Source organism: Schistocerca piceifrons, chromosome 1 (assembly GCF_021461385.2).
Source record: "Schistocerca piceifrons isolate TAMUIC-IGC-003096 chromosome 1, iqSchPice1.1, whole genome shotgun sequence".
Lineage (NCBI taxonomy): Eukaryota > Metazoa > Arthropoda > Insecta > Orthoptera > Acrididae > Schistocerca > Schistocerca piceifrons.
Window position 1 is genome coordinate 129905687 of NC_060138.1, and position 24166 is coordinate 129929852.

The 24166-nt window shown below is 41.7% G+C and overlaps 1 protein-coding gene and 1 pseudogene across 4 annotated transcripts in view; both read left to right on the forward strand.

Moving 5' to 3' along the window:
- LOC124782465 (protein-tyrosine sulfotransferase-like) overlaps positions 1 to 24166 on the forward strand; it is an 878071-nt gene that overhangs the window by 28349 nt on the left and 825556 nt on the right. The gene's annotated exons all lie outside the window — the stretch shown is intronic.
- Positions 398 to 514, forward strand: LOC124722287 (annotated as a pseudogene).

The window sequence follows — 24166 nt, forward strand, 5'->3', positions numbered from 1 at the left end:
ATCTAAAACACGCAGAGAATAGCATGGTTATACAAACACAGTAGCACATTATTACATTTTTACTATTCGTTTTTTTAAATATAGTTTTCTACAGATACTTTCATACGATCTTATTTATTGTATGTTACAGCATGTTTTAAGCAATTATTGTCGCTGTTTGCGACATATTTTCTGTGCGCCTTTTTTTTCTTTTCGCTAAGGGAAAAAATAAAAATAAAAACCGGCAACAGAAAAGGAAAAAAAAGCCCACAGAAAATATGTCGCAAACAGAGACAGTAATTGCTTAAAACATGCTGTAACATACAATAAGTAAGTTAGTATGAAAGTATCCATAGGAAACTATATTTCAAAAAACGTATTGTAAAAATGTAATGATGTGCTACTGTGTTTGTATGAGGGCAACGGCCTTGCCGCAGTGGATACACCGGTTCCCGTGAGATCACCGAAGTTAAGCGCTGTCGGGCGCGGCCGGCACTTGGATGGGTGACCATCCAGCCGCCATGCGCTGTTGCCATTTTTCGGGGTGCACTCAGCCTAGTGATGCCAATTGAAGAGCTACTCGACCGAATAGTAGCGGCTCGGGTCTAAGAAAACCATCATAAAGACCAGGAGAGCGGTGTGCTGTCCACACGCCCCTCCTATCCGCGTCCTCACCCGAGGATGACACGGCGGTCGGATGGTCCCGATGGGCCACTTGTGGCCTGAAGACGGAGTGAAAGCTGAAAAAAGTGTTTGTGTAACCATGCTATTCTCTGCATGTTTAAGATAAAAAAAACACTGATGATGGTGATATTTGTCGCCGAAACTAGTTTGGGAGAATAAAGAAATAAACGAATAACAAGGTGTTTTGCATCAAGGCGGACTCAATTTCTGATATTACTGTTTTTCTATGCAAACACGGACCAAATGGAAGAGTTCCAAGAAAAAATTATTGTCTACCAACAAACTTTACACATAATTACAAATCTTTTCGAAACTTTTTCTCGTTGATATCCCCCTGACCCCCACAAAATAATGAAATGGATAAAGTTTAATTACTTCTTTACTAGTAAGTCTATTCGCAACACATTTTTACCGAGTGTATCCACATATCGACCTGCAACGTTACATCATTGCAGGGCTTAATTTCGCTTAGAACAGCGATCGGCATCTCCTGCGGAATTTTTAACAGACTGGAACGATTCGGCACCAGAGATTTAAAACACTTCACATGCATTAAATCGCAGCGTGTAGCTATAATTTGCAGCTGCGCTAGCACCAGTCAACGTGACAGTCGGTGACTGACGTGATTCAACGTATAGGTGCGTGGAGCGAGGTGCGTATATGTGTGTGTGTGTGTGTGTGTGTGTGTGTGTGTGTGTGTGTGTGTGTGTACAGTATACCCAAAATAAGGTGAGCTTCGTTCCGAAGGGACTGATTCTATTATTTCAAGAACTTAAAATTTGTGATTTTTATGACACCTGAGGGGGAAGGGGGGGGGGGGAATTGCATGGTTGAAGAGGTGCGTTCTGGCAGTTAAAATTTTAGAAATTAAGCACTGCGATCATTGTACGACGCGTGGTTGAGGAAAGCTGACGTCACAGACATTGAGACGGGTGTAAAACTAACTATTCTTAAACCGGGAGTAAATTACTTACACTACGCTCATCCAGTGTTTCATAACGAGGGCACTTTGCGACTTCCAACAACCTATACAGATAATTTCAAACATTTTCGGAATTTCGTCATTAGGCTATGGGTAAATAATGTGAAACTAATAAAATAAACATAAATAGGGTTTTGCTTCTTCAACCAAAAGGTTTTACATCCTTAAGTAAACATTTACCACATATAACATTTGTATAAAAATCAGGCATTTGAGTACACATGGAAGTTCGATAATTTAAAGAATCAAGAGTGTCTGTGGGGGAGGGGTGCGCTGATTCTATTATAAATAGAACGCATATATCCATTTACAATACCCCGTTACGCATATGACTCATATTTTACGGATAGAAGAAGATACAGCACCCGCCGCTGAAAATGACATTGTAGGTTACAGTAGCGAGTAATGTCTTCTTGTTACTCGTCTGAACGAAGTATGAAACTGATTTCAGGTTATGAAGACGTAGACGACGAAAACATCCGCAAGTGGGTAAATAGTGATGCCTGTGAACAGGAATTTGGGCAGCTTAGCAACCCGGATATAGTGAACAAAGGGTGTTCGGTAGAGAACTTAGACGAGGCGATCGAGGAATATGTTATCATGAACACTGAGGCAACGAGATGCAGCAATCTGTTACTATATAGAGTGAGCACCACTGAATTAGAGTGACTGTAGAGATGTTTCGAATCTGCAGGATATAAGAACCGTGGTTAGGAAACAAGTGAGTGAAAAAGAGAAACAGAGAAAAAAGGACTACTACTTCTCGACAGTGACCCGAAAGCAAGTGATAGGATATACAATATGCTTTAATTGTAATTTTATAAATAAGTTGTCAATTTCCAACGAGTAACGCATACGAAGTTAAGTGGGCTTTCAGATGTAAAAGTGTGCCTTTCGGATTGTCCGCGTTTTTGCTGGTCATTGCAGTCTCGGACACGCATGAACCCGGATAATCGGAAGCTTGCTGTGTTTGCCGTTTAATGTGGAATCTAAGCCAGTGTTCGACATGACATTTTTTTGTTGTTCGCAATAAATTTTCTGCAGTGGAAAATTATACTAAGTGCGCGAAAAATCAAATCTCCTTACCGGGAATCGAACCGCAACTTTTGATTTTAACCTCACTCCTGTTGTGCTAAACCACTTTAGTTTGGTATGGCGTTGAGAAAATTGGAACAATGCAGTTTCTCGTAGGTGTTAGGAAACAGTACATGTAGCGGATACGGAAGATTGCTGTAAAAATAAAACATACTTTAGACTTGAAGACCCTCAGCTCTTAGGTTTGGTGCTTCATTCAGTCCGTATAATTACTGTATGTACAAAGATACATGCGGCTGATATTGGCAGCTGAGAATAACTAGAAAATTCTAAAGCAGAGCATGCAACAGTAAAATTTGTCGTACAGAACTGCAAGCAAAGTTGGATCTACTCTGGTTGAAGAAAAGGAAAACGAAGTAAAATGATGCCCTGGAAAGTCGTTGCGGCACTCAGATTAAGGTTTTACAAGCTTTTAGTAAGTTAAAAACATGATTGAAAGTGATGTTGACACTAGTCCATTTACAGTGACTTCAGTCGTCATTTAAACCTAAACTTCCTTCGTGTTTCCCTATCGACGCAAATGAACAGAGTACGAAATGTGTCCGGAATATCAAGATTAGATCATATATTTGTTTTGTGTGCATTGAGGACGAAGGTGATTTGTGTACACATCAGCAAGAGAAATGTGGCCGTTTTACTGTGAGAGGCAGACGCGCATCGACGAATGGAGTAAGAGTTTGAGACAATCTCTGCAGTAGCGTGGAAAGGTGGAAACTGAAGCTTATATGCGAATCTCCATACTCGATCGCCATTCCTCGCTTAATTAGTTCGATAGGTGTTCCAGAGACTATTGTACAACATGTAGTAATTGTTGTGTCATGTCTGTTTACGCCGTTTTAACACAATTTGCTGTATGGGTTGCCTATTTACTGTCGAGTATGTACAGCAATGTAAATGGACGAGGCCGTGAGAAAAAGTAATGACACCGAATTTTTTTATGGGAAAACTTTTAAATGTTTTTAAATAAACCGAACTTTATTATCATTCTACATTTTTATTCATAATGTCTACATATTTATATCTCACAGGGTGTATACGACCCGGGAAATCCGGGAGATCCGGGAAAAACCCGTGACAAAACCGGAAAAAAACCGGGAATTTTTTAGAATTCCGGGAACTTTTCCTTGTTTTAGTTACCAATTAAATTTTTGTGATTTTGACTGATAAGAACAAACACTCTAACGAAGGATATTAGTGTATCCCACTTCTGCAGAATAATGCTGCAGCAAAAAAACATGAACGAGAGAAAAAAAACGAAAATAAAACTTAAGTCGCAAAGGAAATGCGCCATATACAACAACAAAACACAGTGCTCATACAAGCGTCTGCCAACCAAAGTGTGTCAAAGGCTTAAGGAAGAATATGCAGTGCTTCCTAACAACAAATTGCCTCTGACGAGCGTGACATGACAGCTGTTTACATTTGATTCATTTGAGCAGTTGCGGGCGGGCTCTTGCGCATGCGCAGTTGAGTCGCCTATGGGTAGTACCTTGTCCCGCTTCTGGCTACAGATGTGTGGCTGGGCGCCACTATCAAAATTCCTCCGGTTCGGAAATATCGTAGATCCAGGACTGCTGCACAGAACAATCTGATTTGTAGTGGGGAGGTGGGTAGTCTCCACGTGTCCTGTGTTTACGTTTAGTGATTTTGCTGTTTCCTCTTCCTTTATTGCTCTCACATTAAATGAAAACAAAACGGACTTCTGTGGCCGGGAGCTACCAAATGAATTAGAATACCTTTGCATAATTACGGAAGGCTAAAATATGTTGTTAGTTTCAGGTTTTATTTCCATCTTTCAGACAGGCAAGCATTAATCACCTTGCAGAACAATGAAGTTATTTTTGTCGGCTTGCTAAAGAGATTTGGCTTTTATTAATATTTTGCGCTGAGGCAGTCAATTTATTTGAAACGAAGTGTTTAATTTCACGCTGTTGGCTAGTTTCAACTGTTCGCTGCATTTCAAGTGGACGTTTTCCATCTTCTAGCTCATATGGCATTATGCCATAATAAAGAACCAAACATGAGATAATACAGTGCTGGTAATCAAGAAAATTTACATCCGAATCTGGACATACGATTGTGCACTTTAAGCCGAATTATGCATTTTAGTATGGTTCAGGAAATTCCGATGCTCTTGAAGTATCCTTTGATGTCTTGTCTCTTTTATGACATAATGCAAGATCTTTCAATATTTTACACGTACGAAAATGGTGGGTTTCTGCGTCATAGTAGCTGCGCAGGCGCAGTGACGCCTGTTATCTGGCGCTCTCTGGCAGCTGCTGAAACGAACCAATTTCTAACAGGTCACGGGAAAATATTGCGAATGGTGGTTTGAAAATTTCCTTTTACGCAAGATGAACTCTGTGCGAGAATGTACGATGAATTTCTTAAATCACAGAGCGTTTGACTCTCATTTAAAAATCAACTCTTTGAGGACGACCATTTAGAAGAATTTCGAGCCCAGATCAGACATTCACGTCGTAATTAAAAATTTTACTGGGTCATTTGTGTGATGTATCTTAAAGTGTAACACGCGCAAAATGATCAACATTATGTGTGGAAGCTTAGCTTCTCTTTTAGCTTATTAATCTTCGAGACCAATATTATTTGTGAAAGCTTTGTTTTTCTTCTAGCAAAACTATGTATATTAATTTAAACCATTAACTTTTCTTTTTGTGTGTTCGCGCTACTTAGGAGGGATCTTGCAATTGGTTGACTACCTACGTGTCCTGTGCTGTCATCAGCTGCCGAGATCACGTGACATGAGCTATGACTGGCTTACAAAAGCGCGTCGCAATCTCGATTTCATTGCTTCGGAAAGTAACACGCAGTGTTGGTGGAATTCGAATTTATACCTCCGTAAAACGAAGAAATGCAGCGTACATGTCGCTGCACATCAAAGATCTTTCCAAAACGTGTTTTTTTTTCCCCCTGGGTTTCGTTTTCTAAAGTGCCAGCAAATTCTACGTCTCTGTAGAAAACCATAAACATTCTAAGGATTGATTAGTTTTACATTGCCGATGAAAAGTATACTGTCATGTAACACGGAAAAAGTGTATTTTCATCCGGGAGAAAGTGTATTTTCAACCGGGAAATCCGGGAAAAATCCGGGAATTTTTTTTCCCTGTCTCAACATAGTCACCTTGGTGACGAACACATTTTTCCCAACGAGAGACCCAAATGGCTCTGAGCACTATGGGAATTAACATTTGAGGTCATCAGTTCCCTAGAACTTAGAACTACTTAAACCTAACTAACCTAAGGACATCACACACATCCATGCCCGAGGCAGGATTCGAACCTGCGACCGCAGCGGTCGCGCGGTTCCAGACTGAAGCGCCTAGAACCGTTCGACCACCGAGGCCGGCCAACGAGAGTCCAGTTTGTTGATATAGTCACTGTTGAATGTTTGTTTCACGAAGCCACAACTTCTTTCATCGGTATCAAAATGTTCTCGAAGGTGTTCTTTAAGATTTGGAAACAGATGAAAATCGGATGGGGCCAAGTTGGGACTGTAGGGAAGATGATCGATGACAGTGAGTCCAAGAAGTAGTATTGTTGCAGAAGTCGTGTGTCGTCTGGTCTTGTCATGCTGAAGGAGAGGGTGCTCTATGAGTGGACAAACTCTTGGAATTCGTGCTTTGTTTTCTGAGGGATTACAGCAAGCTGCTTCTCATGTGCCGATGTAGTTTTGTTACACACCGCCATGTTAAACGCTTCAATTCGGAGCCCTCTTGTGGCAGAGCTGCACCTTGAGTCAACCAGCGCGAAAGTCGACCGAGTAATATGCAAGATACGTAATACCTCAACGGATGTAAAGAACAGGTTAAAAAATTCGGAAGCATAACTTTTTAGCATGCCCCGTAATTTAGTTTAATAGCAGCAACAAGCTATATTATTCTTTTGCACTGTGTACGAGGTGTGGCTATAAAATAACCGTACTGATCGTATCGAGCGTTAAGTACGCATACACCAAAGATAAACGACCAATAGCTGTGGAGCGTGAAGACTTCAGTCGAATGCGGGATCTCTGGTGTCTGTAGACAAATCAGTGTGACCGTGGCCTTCGTTTGTGTAATACTTTTTTTTTGCGTTTTGCGGGAAAAATTATGAGTGTACTAATAGAGCAACGCGCTGTTCAAGTTTCATATGAAACTTGGAAAAACTGCTAACATATCTTTAACTAAAAGAAGAGTTTACATGGCGGAGACTGTTTATGACGAAGCAAATCAAAGTTTTTGAGTACTTCAAGCGTTTCCAAGATGGCCGAGAAGACGCTGAAGATGATTCATAACCGGAACGCGCTTCAACATAAAAAACGGATGAAATTTTCGAAAAAGTAGGTAATTTGGTGCGATCTGACCGTCGGTCGAATATTAGATAGATTGCGGGAACTGTAGAAATTGACAAACAATGGATAAGGCAAATTTTGCATATTTAGTTTAACATAAGACGAAGTATGTGCGAAAGTGGTGCCGAAAATTCTCACGATCGAACAAAAAGAAGCTCTTGAAAAATATATGTACTGACACTTTGAATACGATTGAAAGGATCTTAATTTCTTGGAAAGAACGGAAACATTGGTTTTTCACTTATGATCCAGAAACTAAGTTGGAAGGGGCCAGCTTCATCGGGAACGAAGAAAGCTCGAATGAGCAAATCAAAGTTCAAAACGATAATGGTTCAAATGGCTGTGAACACTATGGGACTTAACATCTGAGGTCATCAGTCCCCTAGAGCTTAGAACTACTTAAACCTAACTAACCTAAGGACATCACACACATCCATGCCCAAGGCAGGATTCGAACCTGCGACCGTAGCGGTCGCGCGGTTCCAGACTGTAGCGCCCAGAACCGCTCGGCCACCTCGGCCGGCTCAAAACGATAATGATTGTTTCTTTTTTTATAGTCACGGAACTGTCTCTTCACTGGATTCCTAAACCGTTAATCAACTATACTTACTTGAGGTTCTTGCTGATCTCCGAGAGAAAAGAAAGACACAATTGTGGAAGAACACGTCATTGGTTCTGCATAAAGACAATGCACCGGCTCATACCGCATTGTCTATTACGAGGTTTCTAGCAAAGTGTAGCATCCCAGGGATAGAATACCTACCTTATTCACCTGATTTTGCACCATGTGACTTTTATTTATTCTCCATAGTCAAATCTACATTAAAAGGAACAAGATTTCCGTCTTAAAGCAGTGAAAGAAAGAGTCACTCGCAGAGGATGAATTCCTGCACTGTTTTAACCAGTGGAAAATTCGCATGGAGCGTTGTAGGGATAGGGTAGGGGATTATATTGAGGGTAAAAATGACTAAATATATGTCTTTTTGAAATGAAATGTTTTAAAGCAATAGTTCCGTTATTTTATAGTCACACCTCGTGTGCTGCTAGTTTCCCAACAAAAATTTGTCTTCGAAGTGGAAGGAAGGAAGGAAGGAAGAAAGATTAGGGTTTAACATCACGTTGACGACGAGGTCGTTAGAGACGGTTCTCTTGCTGTGATTGGTGAATGAGGGGAAGGAAATCGGCTATTCTCTTTTGGATGAACCATCCAGACTTTTGCCTTAAGCGTATTAGGGAAATCACTATCCTCTCGTATACGAGTCCAGCGTCTTAGCACTGCGCAGCCTCAGTCGAGGAGTTCGTGAAATTATAAAAAAAACTAGCGATTCGCCCCGGCTTCGCACTAAGTTTCTACGCCTGGAAGACTTGTTTACAGTATATATATAGCGTGACATACAGACCTTCCTCGTGAATCACTCCGTCTATTCGTGAAAACTGTATCAAAATACCACCTGAGATTTCTCCGAACGTAGAGACAGAAGCAGTGGGGGTGAGGGCAGGATTTAATTTATAACACATACGGATACGGATAAATAGAAAAATTAGTTTTTAATCGTAACTCTTAGTTGGTGGCTTCACAGTTGCCTTCCTCAGTCCTCTGGGCGATGGGCAAGATGCACCTATGTAATATGGTCGAATACAGTGTTTGTCAAGCGAAACGTATCGTAGCGGATGGATATAGTGTGAAAAAAGGGAAGAGATGAAATATTGTGCCTAAACTTCCAGTACTAATCGAGAGAAGTTGTCAAAGAAGTCACCAATTGTATCTTACCATCAGTAATGTCTTACGAACTTTCCCAATGATCTTGTCGTCGGTGGAACATTAATCATATCATTCACTTCCACATTAACATACTGCAGACAGGTTTTCGGTTTTGATTGTACCTTTTCGATACATACTGTGGTTCCGGAGCATTACACCGACACTTCTACGTTTTCGATTTAAACCTATCGATAAATTTTTCTTCTATTCAAACACGATGCCTAATGTTCAAGAGTCACTCGGTTATCTGCAGTGGTAACGTGGTTGTCCTGTCCTCAAGTCAGTATCTGGTCGATCAGCAGCACCAGGTGTGCTATCTCGTCCGTGACACGTGCTGCGCCGTTAAGGTGATTTACACTTAAACCAGCTGAGGCCGGTAGCGTGGCTGTATTACACGGAACGAGGTAATGGCTAGTTGCTTCCGGGAGGCTTGCCAAGGAAGCCCTTTGGACGAGATCCAACGACTCGCAAATCTCCGAAGCAGGTGGGTGGTTAGAAGCAGCTTGAACAAACGCTGCAGTGCAATCGAGACATAATTATGACCAATGTAATGGTCTGTGATGAACTATCCTTCCGTGTCAACTCCTCAGCTTGGTAAGATGCAACTGGTACATTCTTGAGCTTCTTGTCAAACTGAAAGCGTGATTACTTAACTTCCAGTAGTCTCCAAATGTAGATGTACGTACCTTTCTTTTCCCGTAGCTCATACTAATTTATAAAATAGCATTTTCGTTTAAATATTGAATAATGACGCAGTTGAGAATGAACTTGCGGCTGGTAACTTTAATTATTTCATTTTGGATTTTCCTTGTCACCTCGAAGATGTTGAGATGTTGTTGTTGTTGTGGTCTTCAGTCCTGAGACTGGTTTGATGCAGCTCTCCATGCTACTCTGTCCTGTGCAAGCTTCTTCATCTCCCAGTACCTACTGCAACCTACATCTTTCTGAATCTGCTTAGTGTATTCATCTCTTGGTCTCCCTCTACGATTTTTACCCTCCACGGTGCCCTCCAATGCTAAATTTGTGATCCCTTGATGCCTCAAAACATGTCCTACCAACCGACCCCTTCTTCTAGTCAAGTTGTGCCACAAACTTCTCTTCTCCCCAATCCTATTCAATACTTCCTCATTAGTTATGTGATCTACCCATCTAATCTTCAGCATTCTTCTGTAGCACCGCATTTCGAAAGCTTCTATTCTCTTCTTGTCCAAACTAGTTACCGTCCATGTTTCACTTCCATACATGGCTACACTCCATACAAATACTTTCAGAAACGACTTCCTGACACTTAAATCTATACTCGATGTTAACAAATTTCTCTTCTTCAGAAACGCTTTCCTTGCCATTGCCAGTCTACATTTTATATCCTCTCTACTTCGACCATCATCAGTTATTTTACTCCCTAAATAGCAAAACTCCTTTACTACTTTAAGTGTCTCATTTCCTAATCTAATTCCCTCAGCATCACCCGACTTAATTTGACTACATTCCATTATCCTCGTTTTGCTTTTGTTGATGTTCATCTTATATCCTCCTTTCAAGACACTGTCCATTCCGTTCAACTGTTCTTCCAAGTCCTTTGCTGTCTCTGACAGAATTACAATGTCATCGGCGAACCTCAAAGTTTTTACTTCTTCTCCATGAATTTTAATACCTACTCTGAATTTTTCTTTTGTTTCCGTTACTGCTTGAGATGGTGAGAACACAAAAATTCCGGCGAAATGTCATGATTATGCTTATGGGTCATATTCAACGTCAGAGGTCCATTCTGTGTAGGTACTACGCAATTTTAAAGGAGTACGGTATTGTAAGGCACTTTGAACGTAAGCACACTGGACAAAAAAATTAGTGACCCCCACCGCAGGTGTTTTCAAGCTGATACCACCAGTTCGGCGTGGAAGAGGATCGCAAGATTCTTCATCTATGCTGTATGCAGCTGAAGCAGCTCATTGATTAATAGATCTCATACAACTGCCAAATTGCAGAGATGTCGATTACGTTTCACCTGTTGTTCCAAATAGTCCCAGTTTTGATAGGATTAAAACGAAAGATTTAGCGGACCAGTTGAGATGCGATGCGGTGCTTTTGAACAAGGTAATATCCACAGCATAATCAATACGAAGATACAGAAGAAACTGTAATATTTAGTCACTGATATGTTGAACATCAAGGATTATGTTCACTGTACCCTTTAAGAACAAGCAACCATAAAACATCACAGACCCTGAAGTACACCTACCATACAATGTAGGCTGTCGATCCACTCGACACCTTGCATCACCCGAAAAGAGGCAAATCTCGACACGCCGATGCACACTAGACACCTCGATTCAGCTCCGCCCAGTTTCTGGGATGTTCGGGCCCATTGCCTCTTCATGCGCCACTGTGAGTCCGTGAAGAATGGGCTGCCATTCCCAAGAAACCTTCCAGTACCTGATTGAACGTATGCCTGCGAGAGTGGAAGCTGTCACCAAGGCTAAGGGTGGGCCAACACCATACTGAATTCCAGCATTACCAATGGAGGGCGCCACGAACTTCTAAGTCATTTCTAGCCAGATGTGCGGATACTTTTGATCACATAGTATAGCACCGAATGTAGCTTCAAAATTAAGTCGTTGTGTGACTCATAGTTAGGGGGATATAAACCTTATATGCATGGGAGTTTGATTCTTTAAATAATCGGGGTTGGAAATTACTGGTTTCATACAACCGCCTGCCGTATACAATCCATTCCACTGTTATGAGTTACGTCATCGTTTCAAGGTCACATGACGGCCTAGCACGAGTGCTGCAGCATCGACAGTGCTTGATTAAAGCGATAACTAATGATTTGTAGGTGAGCTAGTATCTGACGACTTCAAGCCTACTGCCTGGCGTAATAGATGTGAACGTACACGCTGAATGAAGCAGTAGCAGCAGGTGATATTTACGTCGTTTCTTGGGTGAAGGCCGAAGTATTCCAGTAAAAAATGCGCCACTTTGTTGCCTCATATAATCGATTTAAGTTGTTCTGTACACCGCATAACCGCATACCTTTACGTAGTTGTCAAGGCGCCTTATATCGTTTATGAGAGTGCTCTTTCGCAGCGAGGGAAAAACTGAAACTGTTCTCACTTCAGTCTCGTGATGCTCGTCATTTCGGCTGTGATAGCTGTTTTGGTTGGCAGGAGAGCCAACACCGTGTTACTAGAGGAGGCCGAAAGGCACCCGTTTTAGCTCACGCAGGCTGGCGTGAGGTCTGGATCAGGACAAGGAAATTATACTTTAGAAAAACGGACGTAGCTGGTGGAATACTTAACTTTAATCCGTTAATGGTGAACGTCGGTCTTGACGGTACATGATTCAATATCAATAGTAACTGATAATGGCGCGTTGCTAGGTCGTAGCAAATGACGTAGCTGAAGGCTATGCTAAACTATCGTCTCGGCAAATGAGAGCGTATTTTGTCAGTGAACCATCGCTAGCAAAGTCGGCTGTACAACTGGGGCGAGTGCTAGGAAGTCTCTCTAGACCTGCCGTGTGGCGGCGCTCGGTCTGCGATCACTGACAGTGGCGACACGCGGGTCCGACGTATACTAACGGACCGCGGCCGATTTAAAGGCTACCACCTAGCAAGTGTGGTGTCTGACGGTGACACCACAATAGCATTCTTACATAACGATTACATTCAGGCGCCGTCCTGCTGGATGTGAAGATTCGCTTCCCACAGTGCGGAAAGAAGCCCACTTTTTTATTCGTTTCTGTATGGGGTCTTACATTACAAGTGCACATAATCTACTGTTCTTAGGTTTAGGTCTGTTTAACCGCGTATACAAAGGGGTCCAAAAAAAAATGTATCCACTGTTTAAAAGTCCATAACTTGCAAACTAATTGACGGAGTTGTCTCATTTTTGGTGAAAGTGTAGCTTAAAGTCCAACTTAAAGATATCGCTGTAGGTGTTCGAAATGGTCACCATTAACATCCACACACAAACGATGCCGCCGAACTGCAGCACGAACTACTGACTGCAACGTGTTCAGTTGGATATTTGCACATGAATGTACGATGGACTCTCGAAGTTCATCGAATGTGCGAGGCTTTTGTCGATAATTGACATCCTTTAGTGTTCCCCACAGGTAAAAGTCCAGAGGAGTTAGGTCTGGGGAACGTGGTGGATACTCCACAGCACCTCTACGGCCTATCCATCTCCCTGGTAGATTTTCGTCGAGATACGCCCTAACGCTGGGACACCATCTTGTTGAGAGTAAACTCTTCCGTCTCCATACAAGTCTAAGATGGCAGATAAAATGGATGTCTGAAGCTTCTGAAGGTACACCTTACAGGTAACTGTGCCGTCAAAGAAGAATGGCCCAATCAAGCCCCGGTAAGACAACCCACACCACACATTTACTCCAGGCAAATTCACGGCTTTGTCTACATGGACGTTCGGATTTTCGGCGGCCCAGTAGATGCAGTTGTGGCGATTTACTGCACCACTGAGTTTGAACTGTGCCTCATTAGAGCACACAATCATCTCTGCAAACTCTTCATCGTTGCGCACCATGTTAGTAAACCACTCGCAGTACTCCATTCTACGATCTGGGTCGTCGTTCATTGTATGTAGCAATCGTGGGATGTAGCACTTCCAATTTGCTTTCTTCAAAATTCGCCGAACACTTGAGCGACTCACTCCGGTTTCATAGGCACACTGTCTCACACACTTCTGTGGTGAGCGAGAGAATTATTGTAACACACGACTGGAGTTAGCTGGACTTGTTACTGTTACAGGTCGTCCAGATCGTTTTTTGTGTACATCTTTAAAATAGCCTTTGGCTTCAAATTTGTCTCGAATACGACGAATCGTTAAACGTGTCGGTGGCCCTGTTTGATTCTCATTTTCGCCATTGCTGTTGAACCTCAACGTTTTAGTACTTGAAATACCACTTCAAAACTGACTCCTTTCATCGAATGTAAGCCTTGCGCCAGCCATGTCTACTCGAGTAACTGGGTGCAACTAAGAACAAAACACTGACTATCTGGCAACTGCCATCTGACAAAACAAAACAACGCAATACAACGCTTGTGTGGCGATTGCCGGAACTACAAACTATTACACTACCAAAGATGAGACAAAATGGTTCAAATGGCTCTGAGCACTATGTGACTTAACTTCTGAGGTCATCAGTCGCCTAGAACTTAAAACTGATTAAACCTAACTAACCTAAGGACATCACACACACCCATCCGCTCGGCTCCAGACTGTACCGCCTAGAACCGCAAGGCCACTCCGGCCGGCAAAGATGAGACAACTCCGTCAATTAGTTTGCCAGTTACGGACTTTTAAACAGTGGATACATTTTTTTGGACCCCTCTGTATGTTAGTTTGCTGTATGGGAGGACTAAAAGGGACCCTAGAGAAACGTTTTCTGCGTTGTTTATGCTGGCATTAATCTTATTACCGAATTTTAAAAACATTTTAATTTGTAGATATCCAGATGAGCCATTCTTTGAAGTGCACATGTTACTGTCAAAGGATATGAGTATCATATACTGCACACTCACTGTTTCTATTTTTAACGCTGGAAACTTTTATGAACACATTAAACGTTTTCCCCCGGACGTCGGTTGTGCGATATATATCGTGCGAAGACTGCAGCTCTAGGTACGTGTTTGGGACCGATGGCGTTTAAATCTCTGTCCGGACATCCTGCTTCAGATTTATCTGTCGATTTCCGTTTCTCCAAATGACTCGCAAAGAGATGTCCACAGCGGTGGGATCGAATATTTGAAACTGTGTATACGGCTCTGTAGGTTAAGATTCCAGGAATCGCCCACTGCAGTCATTTACTCTGGTGGACCCTCATTTGTCGTAATTCACGAAAAAAACTGGGAATTTTGTGTTACATTCAATAGCGTTAAAAAAATTTGCGTTAAATGGTTTAGCTACGTATTGTAATGGATAGAGTAGTAGCCTCTCATGCAGGGGGTTGTGGGTTCGAATTTCACCAGATGCTGTAATTTCTTTTTATTTTTAAATCTTAATGGAATGACTTTGATAATAATTCTTATTCAATTAATTTATTTAAATGTAATTTTTTATTTCCATTCGTTTGTCTCAACATTTTTAATCATAATATCAGCTTCTTCATTTGCTCTCATTTTTCTTCCGATCATTCTTTTTCCATTTGAAATCTTTCTTCATGTGTTTTAATTGATTTTTATGTCTTAATTTCGATTTAATTTTTCATGTTTCATCACCCTGTGTTTTCGTTCCCGTGCGTTCATAATCTTATTTTGTTTTAATTTCGTTATGCTTATAAACCCTTCTTTTATTAGAATTTTCATTTCCGTTATTTTGTCCATAGTGCTTTAGGTTATGCTTCAAATGTTATTTGGTGACGAAAAATACACTTTTCACACCACTGTACAGTCAATATAAATAGATTATTTTGTCTTCTGTTTTTTAATTTATAGATCGAAATTTAAAATAATTTTATATTATAATAAATAAATATAATTAAATTCGCATTCGTAAAAGTTGCGATTGGAAAAGAATGATATAAAGAACAAATGAAACAAAGGAAAAAAGTTCGTACGGTGATTAAAAAATTTGACAAAGGAATAAAAATAAAAGATACATTTAAACCAATTAATTGAATAGAAATAATGATCAAAGTCATTTTGATAAAGATTTAAAAATAGAAGAATTAACTGCTCCTAACCAGAATCGAATCCACAAGCGCTTGCTTGTGAAGGTATTACCATACCCATTACACCACGCAATACGCAATAAGACTATGTACCGCGGCTTTCTTATCGGTATTGACCATCACGCAAAATTCCTAATTATTATTATTTTTTTATCAGTTACTCGCAATCGAGGCCCACCAGAGTGAATGGTTGCAGGATGTGATACCTCGGATCTTAGCCAACATCATCGTACATTTGGTACTTTAAAATAACAAATTCGTCGGCATCTCTGCGGGTAGCATAATCGGTTTGTAGTCAGTAAGTCGCTGATTCGAAACTATCTGCTATCGTAATTTTTTACTATTTCTGGATTCCATATTTATTAGCAAATATTAATGTTAATAAATACTGGGGCATATTTTTTTTAATTTAATTGATCAGATGCGAGTCCTACAATAGGAGTCACGCACTGATGTTTCTTACAAACCTAATTATGTATACAGACAGTTTATCCCTTCTGGGAACTGAGGATATTTACGATGTTTCCCTGTTATCGACAATAGCAAGATAGCGGTCCCAGGGATTCCTAGACTTCCTACAATGTGTTGATTTCAAATTTGAATTCGGATAACAAATGATAAAATAAATATTTTTTCGCGTGATATAAATTAACAACTTCGGATTTTTCACTTTACTCTACTGTGAAACTTTGCTTCTTGCCACTTCTTATGTTATATAGGTCAACGAGATGCACCCTATAAGTTCTGGTGAGAGAGTTTTCTGGTATCAAAATATGTGACATAAATGGCCGTATTTTTTGATTGAATTAACTTAAAAGCTTAAAATTTTTACACCGCCATGAGATCATAGACCTTAACATGTGACATAAATCTGAGTTTGATAGGTGTACTCTTTCGTGAGGAAAGCGATTCTTAACGGTCAGACAGACGGACCACAAAGCGATTACTAAGGAAGAATAAACACAGAAATCAAAACAGCACTTTCTACCAAGGAAGAAAGTCGTCCAGCAAACTGCGCAAGAGATTAAAGAGACTATTAAAACTTATTTGTTTAAATTTCTTGTCAGGCAACTGTCAAGAGCATCGATATACTTGGAGAAAATCCTGATAAGACACTGTGCTGTCTTACAATACATTTCCTCACTGCCGTTTTCGATCGTGGACCATCGTCGCAGTGAAAAAATGTCAATCGTAAGAACTTCACATGGCATACGTGCTGTTTATCCAGATAAGTATACACCATTGTTGACTTGTAAACGTAAGAAATTTTATACTTGACGCCGTAATACAGGCTTAACCAAGCAGAAAACAACGCTGAAAACATGAAAAAGCAGTAATTCTACAGTACCATCGCGCAGGTCAGACCCAGACTCACGATCTGGGTCTTGTGTCTGAGTAATGCTGCCGTGGAATTACTGCTCTTTCACGTTTGCAACGTTGTTTTCTGCTTGGTTAAGCCTGTATTAAGGCGTTAAGTATAAAATTTCTTACGTTTTCAAGTCAGCAATGGTGTATACTTTCCTGGTCAAATAGCGCGTATCGTAAAGTTCTTACAGCAGATATTTTTCCACTGAGAAAATAGTCCATGATCGAAAACGGCAGTGAATAAGTATACTGTAAGACAGAACAGTGCATACGACGCATTTCTCCAACTTATTTAAAAAGGCAGTTAAAAAGTCCCTGTTAAGTAATACATTCTCTGCAGTGAAGGATTACTTAGAGAACACACAGTGGGGGTTGGATCAAAACATGTAAAAGATGTAAATAATAATAATAATAATAAGTCATTTCAAATAACACTTCACACTATGCTCGTTTTCTTATCTGGAAAACTGTAGTCCTAAATCACTGCACTATGTAATACTGACACCATATCCTCTTTCTGAACCCAGCCGCTCACTTACTACAGAGGAATGCTGACTCCATTTTTCACGCTAGCAAGCGCTAAGTTTCGGTACACTAAATGGAGACCGAACATCGTCGCTATAATCCTGGTGTCAAATGACAGTGCTTGTAGCGTTACATGATGAAATAATGTGTGTGTGGTGCGTAGTATGTGCAGTGGCTGGTAATGAGAAATGAATGAACATTGTTGCACTACCATTTTTCATTGTTAAATAACTTCTCTGTAAAGCAGTATTGTACACTACAGTCCGATTCATGAACGATGGCGGTCCGCGCACGTGGAGGTATGCACGGGGGTTGCATTGTTGCCGGTTACGAGCTACAGTTACGGTTCACCGTGAATAAGAGTCGTTTGCGCCTGAAGAAAGCGTGTATCCTGTAAGTTGCATCTCTCGCTTGCCTATGTAGAGTTTGTCGCTAACGTTCACCATCAGCCATGGCAACTCGCAACAAATGGAGCAAAACTTCACTAAATAAGTCATTACGATCAAGTGTGAGGCTGGTACTGGCTACTATATTCACATCCGATCGCTCGGAACTCTACTGAACTCTAATTGGCTGTCGAGGAATGCGTGAAGTACATGCGCAGAACTGGACCGCCATCGTTTGTGGCCCCAACTATAGGGATAAAATGAATGAGGAAATGCTTTCTTAAACAGGAACGGTGGAGGCCAGTGATCTTCACCGCTCCATAGGTGATTTAGGTTTTCCGCGGTTTCCGTAAATTACTTCAGGCAAATGGCAGGGTGATTCCTACTATAAGGCCATTGCCAACTGCCTGTCTGCCGGCCGGGGTGGCCGAGCGGTTCTAGGCGCTACAGTCTGGAACCGCGCGACCGCCACGGGCATGGATGTGTGCGATGTCCTTAGGTTAGTTAGGTTTAAGTAGTTCTAAGTTCTAGGGGACTGATGATCTCAGAAGTTAAGTCCCATAGTGCTCAGAGCCATTTGAACCGCTTTGAACTGCCTGTTCATCCTTCTCAACTACATCCGTACATATGTAAATGCCTGTACATACGAATTACGTTATTTTCGGTGTTCTTAAATTGTAATTCCACGACGTCTACATTGAAGAGCCAAAGAAACTAATACACCTGCCTAATATCGTTTAGGGCCCCCGCGAGCACGCAGAAGTGCCACAACATGACTTGGCATGGACTCGACTAATGTCTGAAGTAGGGCAGGAGGGCTGTTCGTAAATCCGTAAGAAGACGAGGTCTCTTCTGAATAGTACGTTGCAAAAGCATCGCAGATATAGTCAATGTCCATGTCTGGGGAGTTTGCTGGGCATCGGAAGTGTTTAAACTCAGAAGAATATTCCTGGAGCCTCTCTGTAACACTTCTGGTCGTGTGAGATTTCGCACTGTCCTGCTGAAATTGCCCAAGTCCGATTGAATGCACAATGGACATGAATGGATGCAGGTAATCAGACAGGATGTTTACGTACGTGTCACCTGTCACAGGCCGACAGGGGTGGCCGAGCGGTTCTAGGCGCTACAGTCTGGAACCGCGCGACCGCTACGGTCGCAGGTTCCAATCCTGCCTCGGGCATGGATGTGTGTGATGTCCTTAGGTTAGTTAGGTTTAAGTAGTTCTAAGGGACTGATGGCTTCAGATGTTAAGCCCCCAGGGCTCAGAGCCATTTGAACCTGTCACAGTCGTATCTAGACGTATCAGAGATCCCATATCACTCCAACTGCACACGCCGCGCAGCATTACGGAGCCTCCACGAGCTTGAACAATCTCCTGAGATGCACGGTCGATGGATTCATGAAGTTGTCTCCATACCCGTACACGTCCGTCCGTCCGTTACAATTTGAAACGAGACTCGGTCGTTCGAGTCAACAGTCCAATGTCGGTGTTCACGAGTGCAGGCGAGGCATAAAGCTTTGTGTCGTGCAGTCATCAAGGCTCCGCAAGTTCATATCGAAGATGTTTCGTTGAATGGTTCGCACGCCGACACTTGTTGATCGCCCATCATTGAAATCTGCTGCAATTTGCGGAAGGGTTGCACTTCTGTCACATTGAAAGATTCTCTTCAGTCGTCGTTGGTCGCGTTCTTGCAGGATCTTTTTCCCACCTCAGTGATGTCGGACATTTGATGTTTTTCGGGATTCCTGATATTCGCGGTTCACTCGTGATATGGTCGTACGGGAAAATCCACACTTCATCGCTACCTCGGAGATGATGTGTCTCATAGCTTGTGCGCCGACTGTAACACCACGTTCAAACTCATTTAAATGTTGATAAGCTGCAATTGTAGCAGCAGTAACCGATCTAACAAGTGAGCCAGACGCTTGTTGTCTTGTATAAACGCTGTTGATCGCAGCACCGTATTCTGCCTGTTTACATCTATCTGTATTTGAATAAGCATGCCTATACCAGTTTCTTTGGCGCTTCAGTATAAAGCCTTGAAAAATAGATCTACGGATAAAAAAAGAAATTGCTACCCAATTTTACACATCTTTTTTTTGTAATTGTTGTTCTCCCCACGCAACTGAAAAAAATGGATTAGTGTCCATAAGATAAAGCTACATTTAAAGGCAGAAAATAATGCAGTAGTTTCGCAATTTATCTGGGGGTTTGAGAACAGCATTTCTCTTTTGTGCGTAATTACTGCAAAGTAACGACCGCCATTAGCGGATGGGAGAAGTGTTTCATCATTATAAGTTGTGGGTGGCGGTCTAACCGCTAACAACCACCCGCGTAGTTTTTTGGAGGCGTTGCAATTAGAATCAGCATATTATATGTTTACGGCCTGCAGTTTAGATGACAAAAAAATCGGTCGCCGGTAAACGGTCGTCAGCATTCACTTCATTAATGTGCGTCCATCAGCCTCAATCGCAGTAATTTGAAAAATTAAATTGCACGTTGTTGTTTGATTGTTTTCATTTACTACTTTCAGTGATGAGTCTCCTCTCCTTTTATTTAATTTCATTCATTCATTCAGCGTGTTCCATAGATCTTATCAAGAAAGAGAATCGTCCGGGATGTGGCTCGAGTCGATGTATACCGTAAGAAAAGAAAATCGTAGAAACTTATTCTGTATACTGTATTAATAATCACTGTACTGCTTAATGCTATTCATGCTTAAATGCCTGCTAAATTTAAATAAGTAAAATGTAAAGAAAGCGGCTGTTTCGAAAAGTCTGCTGCCTCCTCAGTTATCCTAGATAGCAGCTGTCTCTGCTGTTGGCACTTTAATATTTGCTTATTTACGCCAGTAAACGTCTACTTCCATGGCTGAGTGGTCAGCCCGGCTGACTGCCACGCGGAGGATCTGGGTTCGATTCCCGGTTCTGCCAGAGATTTTTTTCCTTGGTGGAACGACAGACTCGTGATGCCATCTGAGAAGCTACTAGAGCGAGTAGCTGCGACTCCACATCACGAAAGCTGAGGAGGAGATTAGTGTTTAACGTCCCGTCGACATCGAGGTCATTAGAGACAGAGCACAAGTTCGGATTAGGGAAGGATGGAGAAGGAAAACAGCCGTGCTCTTTCAAAAGAATCAGCCCGGCATTTGCCTCAAGCGATTTAAGGAAATCACGGGAAACCTAAATCAGGATGGCCGGACGCGGGTTTGAACTGTCGCCCTCCCGAATGCGAGTCCATTGAGGTAACCAATGCGCTACCTCGCTCGATACGAAACCTGACAACGGCCGGGAGTGCTGTTTTCCAACCACACGCCCCTCCATACCGCATCCAATGCCGCCACTGGCGGAGGAAGAAATTTATTTAAAAATTAAAAAAAAATGGCTCTGAGCACTATGGGACTTAACATGTGAGCTCATCAGGCCCCTAGAACTGAGAACTACTTAAACCTAACTAACCTAAGGACATCACACACGTCCATGCCCGAGGCAGGATTCGAACCTGCGACCGTAGCAGTCGCGTGGTTCCAGACTGAAGCGCTTAGAACCGCTCGGCCACACCGGCCGGCTTTAAAAATTATTTTGTATATTTTATCGTGACTGAGGCGACTGAATACATAATAGTTCAGCTGCGATTGATTTCTATTGTCAGCGTCAAAAACATTTAAGGTGACTTACATGTGAATTGCTTCGAAAAATCAATTGTTTGTTTTTAATCTTAAATCGATGTTCCGAGTTTTTTTGAAGAAAATGGTGGTTAAAAGAACTGAACGGCATCAGGAAGTTGTTTAAAAATCAGCTTAAAAATCTCTCGGTGTGTATCCTCACATACGTTTCCGCTGCTTGCCCACTTTAATGAGAAACATACATTACACAATTGTTTTTCAAGTTGGCAGTCCTTTTAGAAGATACACTTTGCGATGCTCTTATGTATCCCTTATATGCCATTCGTTTCTGAACGTTATTTTCCGATATACTGTGGAACATTTTCCAGGTATGAAATTCTAGAGTTGCCAGGAATATATTTGGGGTTTAATATGAGACAGTGACTGTTGGCGATAGATTCCAAGAGAGCGACCGAAGCTGAAAAATGGGTCCTTCAAGCAATTAGACACCAGAATAACGAAGAGAAACAAGAAAAAGTAGATAGGAGATGAGGAACATGTAAACCAAGAATATAATGCTACTAGAATTTATTAGGAATAACAGTGATGAATCGTAGATAAAATATGACTTTGAATTTCCCAGGAATTAAATTTTGTGATATGTTTATTTCACGCACAAAAAAATCTGAGTCAGAGATCTGAAATCTTTTGCTATGTTTCAAGATACTATTCGGCCAAAAATAGACTACGGACATAAACATACTATTAACGATAAGGAAAAGACGTTCTAATTAATTACAAAAAGTAACTTTAATTTTGATTATCAGATGTAAATATTTCTAGAGTAAAAACGTGGCCAAAATGACATGATTGTAGTCTACCTCTTAGATATATTGTTAGTGTTAACTTAAAGTTTCAAGCAATCAAGTAAGATAGTCAGTGCGTAGATTCAAAGTATGGAGCAACATATGAAAATGTAATTTACTGTTTCTTTTTTTTTATTATTGTAATAAAGTCAATGGGAGAACTAGTGTGATTAATTGCATATCAAAATGTTCGGCAGGACATACTCGTATTGTCCAGGAGTTAACGTGTTTTAGTTAATGTCGTTTAACCTGTTTGAAAATTGTTAGTATTTTTTAGGCGCTCAGCGGCAAGTTACCTTCAGGGGAGTCAATTTACTGGGAAGTAAACGTAAGAATTCAAAGATTCTTTTTCCGGCCGCAGCGATGTCAGAGATGTGATGTTTTACCGGATTCCTGATATCCATGATACACTCGTGAATAGTCGTACGGGAAAATCCCCACTTAATCGCTATCTCGGAGATGCTGTGTCTCATCGCTTGTGCGCCGATTATAACACCACGTGAACTCTCTTAAATCTTGATGAACTGCCATTGCAGCAACAGTAACCGATCTAATAACTGCGCCAGACACTTGTTTTCTTATATAGGCGTTGCCGACCTCAGCGCCGCATTCTGCCCGTTTACATATCTCTGTATTTGAATACACGTGCCTATACTGATGTCTTTGGCGCTTCAGTTTACATTGACATGGAATGGTAATTCCGAAGTAAGCTCAGAAAATTCTGAATTCCAATGCAATAAATACAGGATGTTATAAAATAATATCGGCGTTTTAACGCTTTACAATGTTTATTGCTTTAAACTTACAGCTATAAATGACAGGTCTTATGAAAGAGCAACTCAAGCAGTTTTACCAAGAACCTTATAAATGTTAAATAATAGCGAAGTACGCGATTGGTTGAACTTCACTGTACCCAAGCGACGGATAGGCCGCAAGCGGCCAATGACAGGGCTTGCTTTGTATGGCCTCCCCGTTCTCGCGACCTAACGCCATGCGATTTTGTCCTTCATCAAGGATCGTGTTTACGTGCCTCTGCTACCAGCAGACCTCCCTGAATTAAGAACCGAATTGAAGCAGCTGTCGCTACAATCACTGAAACACACTTATCAACGTTTGGAAGAACTCGGCTATAGACTGGATGTGTGCCGTGTGACAAATGGTGCTCACATTGAATATTATAAGGTTCTTGGTAAAACTGTTCGACTTGCTCTTTCACTTGACATATCATTTATAACTGGAAGTTTAATATACACTCCTGGAAATTGAAATAAGAACACCGTGAATTCATTGTCCCAGGAAGGGGAAACTTTATTGACACATTCCTGGGGTCAGATACATCACATGATCACACTGACAGAACCACAGGCACATAGACACAGGCAACAGAGCATGCACAATGTCGGCACTAGTACAGTGTATATCCACCTTTCGCAGCAATGCAGGCTGCTATTCTCCCATGGAGACGATCGTAGAGATGCTGGATGTAGTCCTGTGGAACGGCTTGCCATGCCATTTCCACCTGGCGCCTCAGTTGGACCAGCGTTCGTGCTGGACGTGCAGACCGCGTGAGACGACGCTTCATCCAGTCCCAAACATGCTCAATGGGGGACAGATCCGGAGATCTTGCTGGCCAGGGTAGTTGACTTACACCTTCTAGAGCACGTTGGGTGGCACGGGATACATGCGGACGTGCATCGTCCTGTTGGAACAGCAAGTTCCCTTGCCGGTCTAGGAATGGTAGAACGATGGGTTCGAAGACGGTTTGGATGTACCGTGCACTATTCAGTGTCCCCTCGACGATCACCAGTGGTGTACGGCCAGTGTAGGAGATCGCTCCCCACACCATGATGCCGGGTGTTGGCCCTGTGTGCCTCGG